General features: G+C 46.9%; 1 pseudogene; it reads left to right on the forward strand.

The window, feature by feature from the left end:
- Window positions 1-3,970: 3,970 nt before the first annotated feature.
- On the forward strand, window positions 3,971-4,576 carry LOC109435857 (ER membrane protein complex subunit 8; annotated as a pseudogene).
- The last annotated feature ends 1,129 nt before the right edge of the window (window positions 4,577-5,705 follow it).

Below are 5,705 nucleotides of genomic sequence, written 5' to 3' on the forward strand. Positions count from 1 at the left end.
CTCTTAATCAATAGCTGTGGCCATGTGTGATGGGTTACCAGGTACTAACAGCCCCAAACAGGCAACACAAAATGTGTCTCCTCTATCAGGACTTCGAATTGTGTATAAAATAAAATAAAAGATCAAAATGTAGGAATGCAATCAGAGACAGCAGTAAGAAGTAACATGTTATTGCAAAGACAAAACAGGAAAAACTGCATGGTGTTTGGCATGACAGTTTGTGTTATTTAATATTTAGCGGTAGTAATAATACTAGTTGGTGATTATTGAGGGCTCATTATGTGGCAGTCATTAAGCTAAGCACTTGGAATACATTTTTCTCATTAAAACTAAAACATAAAAACAAAAATGCTAGGGCTCATTTTTATCCCTAATTTAACATAACAGTTAAAAGGATGGGCCTTGGAGCCAAACCATCAGAGTCCATGTGGTTGTATGACTTCTGGCAACTTCTTTAAACTCTCAGCGCCTCAACTCTTTAACTCTTTTTCTCTGACGCAAATGGCTTCCTGTGGAAAGAAGGCGGGGGTGTGAGTGGGTGGGGTTGAAGGCAGAGATTCTAAATTTCCATACTCAGCTCTCATGGGGAGACAATAAAAGATTAGATGAGGTGTGAGAGGAAAAGACTGCTGTTATTAGAAAGCAGCCTGTTGGGATAGATCAGAGAACCGACCGACCTAGGCACTCCGGGTTCAAATCCCCACCCTGCCATTTCCCAGCTGCTTGACCTTGGGCAAGTTTCTTGAAGACTTCATGCCTCCCATGTCCTCATTTGCAAATGAGATCCTTATAGGGTTGTCAGGGGATCTCATGAAGTGATAGATGTGAACTCTGTTACACATGCGTGTCTGCTGTGAGTGAGAATTAACCAGTGGTCCGAGCTTGCCATGATCACAGCAATGCTAGGACCCTGACCTCCACCTACACAGCAGGTCTGTGTTAATCCAGTTCCTGACGCACACCAGAATACAATACACACCCTTTGCTTTGACACTTTTCTTATTCTGGGTAGAGGAGGCCCTGTTATTTCTATCCAGAACATGACCCATTTCACACAGATGGTCGTGTCCAGGTCAGGCCTGCAGAAACAACCTTGCTTATACCACGACTACTTCTTCTCTCTACCCAAGGGCTGCTTGAATGTGGCAGAGTGAGACAAGCAATGACTGGCTGGTGGGGGTCATGTTTAAAACCCCTGGGCTTGACAGGCTGGATCAGTGAAGATTTTTGAAAGGCAGTCTTTGTCCAGCATTCGGCTTCCATCACAACACCTTACCTAAATGTCTCTAAAAATGTGCTCTGGACCCTGGTGGGAAGAAGGGTGGCTGCAATGTCAGAGAGCCTGGTTCCCTGGGGGCGATGATTGCAAGCAGATGTCCTGGCACTTTCTGAGCAGCAGTGATTTAATTCTTGCCAACTGATGCGGTGAGGAACAACAGCTTACAGAGGGAGGCACTGGGAGTAATTCCTTGCAGGTGACAAGCAGAAAGTAAATCACTATTCTCAGTGAAGAAAATTAACTTTGGGAGTGTGCTAAGCCAGCAGAGGGGAGATCTGCAGAAACCATGAGACAGAGACTTGTACCTGACATCTGAAAGACTAGGTTTGAATCCTGGATTGCCTATGTACTATGGGGCAGTGGCTAGAACTGGTTCCTCATCTGTGAAATGGGAACATTATAAATACCTTCCTTGCTTACTCACAGAGTTGTAGAGAGAAAGTGAGTTGTAGGAAAACTTGCTGGAAAGCTCCATACAGGATTTTGACTCCTCCCAGGGTCTCTTGTTCCTTTTACTGTGTGTGTGTGTGTGTGTGTGTGTGTGTATGTTTCCTGTGATTTCTGTAACAAATTACCACAAACTCAGTGGCTTAATTCAATACACATTTATTCTCTAACAGTTCTGGAGGCCAGAAATCCAAAATCGGTTTCACTGCTTCAGGTTTAAAATCAAAGTGTCAGCAGGGCCACGCTCTCTATTGAGATTCCAGGGGAGAATCCATTTCCCTGCCTTTTACAGCTTCTGGAGCTGCCTGTCTGAATTCCTTGGCCTGTGCCTCAACTCTCTGTCTCCTAATCCAGCTACATAGCATCTTACTTCTGCTGTGGTATCTCCTATTTGTGTCAAACCTCCCTCTGACTCCCTCTTTTAAGGACCCTTGCAATTCCATCAGGCCCACCTGATAATCTAGGACAATCTTCCCATCTCAGGATCTTAAACTTAATCACAGCTACAAAGTCTCTTTTGCCAAATAAGAGAACATTCACAGGATCCAGAGATCAGGACATGGACAGCTTCGAGGACCATTATTCAGCAGATCACACGCTGTGTGTGCTGTAGGAGGCGGGCAGTAAGAGGGGGATTCTGAGATGGAGAGGGGACAGGCCATATTTCAAAGCAAATCCAACCCGATGCTTCTCAAAAGTCCCTCTGTGTAGACGTGGAGGGCAGGCAGCATGGCAGTGAGGTGACAGCTATACACTCAGATCTGCACCTTAGACCAGTGATTCTCAGAGTGCAGTCCCCAGACCAGCTGCATCATCGGCCTCCCTTGTTAGAAATGCAACATTTTGGACCACACCCCAGACCTGCTGAGTCAGAACTCTGAGATGGTTTAACAAGCTCTCCTGGGAAGGCTGATCCCTGTTCTTTTTAGCTCAAATTTGAGCCAGTGTCCTTAGGAGGAGGGTAAGACAAGGCCTGGGTTGGAGCGTGGAGTGGGGGTTCTCAGCACTGCTGCACCTTAAAACCACTCAGAGCGCTCTTTAAAACACAACGCAGGAATCAGAACCTCTGGGGACGAGCCCAGGCAGTGGTTGTCTTTTAAGTTACCCAGTGATTCGACTGTGCAGTTAAATTTGGAAGCCACTCGTAGTGTATGATTCCCACCCTACAACTCGGCCTGATGGAGAAGAATTGGGAGTCCCTAAAATCAGCAGTTCTCAAACTTGAGTGAACACCCGGACGTCCTGGAAGGCTTGTGAAGGACTCAGATTCCTGGGCCAACCCCCAGCTGACTCAGCAGACCTGCGGGGGGTGGAGGGGGGGTGGGGGGGGTGGGGGGGGCCCAGAACCTGCATTTCTAACAAGCTCCCAGGAGGTGCAGAAGCTGCTGATCCAGGGACCCCACTTGGAGAATCACTGCATGAATGTATGATTTTTAATACCAATAGCCCACCCAAAATACCTTTCCCTATTCAAGTTAAAACCAAAGTGTGAAAACATTAGAAGTTAATTTATTAGATTCTCCCCCCACCCCCTGGGTTGATTATTGTGGGACAAATGCCAATAGAACTTAATTATTGAGATTATGGTATTTGTGACGTGTAGAAGATGCAAGAAATATCATAGAAATGAAGTTTGAGGGGAAAGTGACGGGAAAAGGACATTGAAAACAGGTAGGATGGGAAAGAAAACCAAAAATGACACTAGCTTGCTTTACAAATTGGCCAATACCCAACCATGGTGTGTGTGTGTGTGTGTGTGTGTGTGTGTGTGAATAATTTAAAACAGTGTCTATCCAGATATTACCTGGGGGTCTGTCTGCCCCTTGACATCTAGGTCCCATCACCCTGAAATCCTCAGTGGCAGGCGTGGGTAACTCAGTGACTTCCTGAAGGTTCCTGTTAATCTCGAGGGAACTAACTGAAGTCTTTGTAGATTCTTAAAATGGCTTAAAGCTTTGACTTCCTTCGTTCTTCTTTCTTTACCCTAACTCGGCCCCTTTACCAGTTTTCTATTAAAAATTAGGAGAGGCGCTGGCTGAGTGTGAGGCCGGCGCGGCGGCTCACCGATCCCGAGCGGAGGGTCGCAGCCCGGGGCAGGCCTGAGCCTGTGGGGCCTCTGCCAGCCGCGGAACCGCACCGGGCAGCCGGCGCCTCTTCCCGCTTCCCGCTCAAGCGCCGCGTGGCTGGGCAGCGGCTCCAGGCCTCAGCCGGCCCCAGGGCCTCCGGGGCCCTCCCGGGCTCAGCATGCCCGCAGTGAAGCTGACCACCAGGCCAACTGCAAGACGGTGCTGCATGGCGCCGAGTACCCTCACTGCGCCGTTAACGGACTGCTGGTGGCCGAGAAGCAGAAGCCCCGCAAGGAGCACCTGCCCCTGGGCGGTCCGGGCGCCCACCGCACCCTCTTCGTGGGCTGTATTCCCCTCTTCCACCGCACCCTGGCCCTCGCCCTGACTGATTCACGGTGCAAAGATAATAGCTATATGATTGCTGGTTATTATCAAGCTAATGAATGAGTAAAGGATGCCAGTCCAAACCAGGCTGCAGAAAAGGTGGCCTCCAGAATCGCCGAGGGCTTCAGTGATACCACTGTCGTCATGGTAGACAACACGCAGTTTACGAGGGACTGCGTGGTACCCACGATCCACGTGTACGAACACCGCGAAAACAAACGGCGTGCAGAGACCCGCACTGTGATTCCTGGGAAGACTGGCCAGCGGCCCAGAGGATCTCAGCATCTCTCCTGGACGCCGGTCCTATTTAACGCTCGTGGATTTCAATAACCACCTGGATGACATTTGGAATGACTGGACAAATCCAGAGATCAATAACGCTGTTCTGCACCTGTGTTAGGGAGGGAGTTCAGTGACTGATCCCTGGGCATTTCCACTACACTGAAGAAGAAAAGCTATTTTTAAATGTAAATAAAGTATCTCATAGCCTATGTGGAAGGCTGACAGTTTTCAAAAGAGGGTAGAATGTCTCATCAGTCGTCTTTTTAATGCAAAGTCTCTAGAAGCGGTAAGGACTGTGCAATCTGATCCTCCCTGTGGAGTCCTTCCCAGTTGTATGTTGCCATAATCCAATCAAAGCTAGTTCTGCTTCTCCAAGATTGTTCCTATTAAACAGTTTTAATCAACCTTTAAAAAAAAATTTAAAACTCACTCACACCAGAAGTTTCACAAATCAGGAGACTTTGCTGAAGTCTCGGAGGCCAAGGAAGCTTTCTCCTAATTCATTGCAGTGTTCCTACAGCAGTCCCTGACTTCTCCAGGCATTGCTCTCCCCCTGCTTGCTTTGAGCCCGCTCCTGAACAGAATACATCCTTGTGCAAAACACTTGCACCTCCTTATCTCTCCTTTGGATCATGGAGGCCCACCCTTGATTCCAAAAGCACTTACCAAAGCATCTCTTTTAAACAAATTGTTACATTCGTGATCAAATTCAGAGGAATCCTGGTGAACAAAAAGTTTCTTTGCCTCAGTATAAATATTAGCTATATTCATCCATTCCATTTTAAGTAAATTTTATATTTTAGAATTAAATTTGTAGTAAGTTGCAAAGCTAATACAGAGTTGCCATATTTCTCACACCCAATCCCCTATTGTTCACATCTTACATTATTGTGGTACATTTGTCACAATTAATGCACCAACAATGATGGATGATTATTATGACCTAAATCCATCCTTTATTCAGATAGTCTCAGTTTTCACATAACGTCCTTCTTCTGCCCCAGAATCCCATCCAGGACACCATGTTACACTGACTCATCATGTCTCCTTTGGCATTTGTAGAATGTGAGAGTTTCTCAGACTTTCTATGTTAATGTTAATGAGCTGTCTGAGGGTGGAGCGAAGGTACAGTGAAGGTATCTAAGACCAAAAAACAATGCAGGCAACTCCATAGATTATAAGAGAATTTGTTGTTACTTACAGGGATAGAGTCAGAATGCAAGATGGCCCGGCCCCACTGTCCACAC

The sequence above is a fragment of the Rhinolophus sinicus genome, linkage group LG05, assembly GCF_036562045.2.
Source record: "Rhinolophus sinicus isolate RSC01 linkage group LG05, ASM3656204v1, whole genome shotgun sequence".
In the NCBI taxonomy this organism is placed as follows: Eukaryota; Metazoa; Chordata; class Mammalia; order Chiroptera; family Rhinolophidae; genus Rhinolophus; species Rhinolophus sinicus.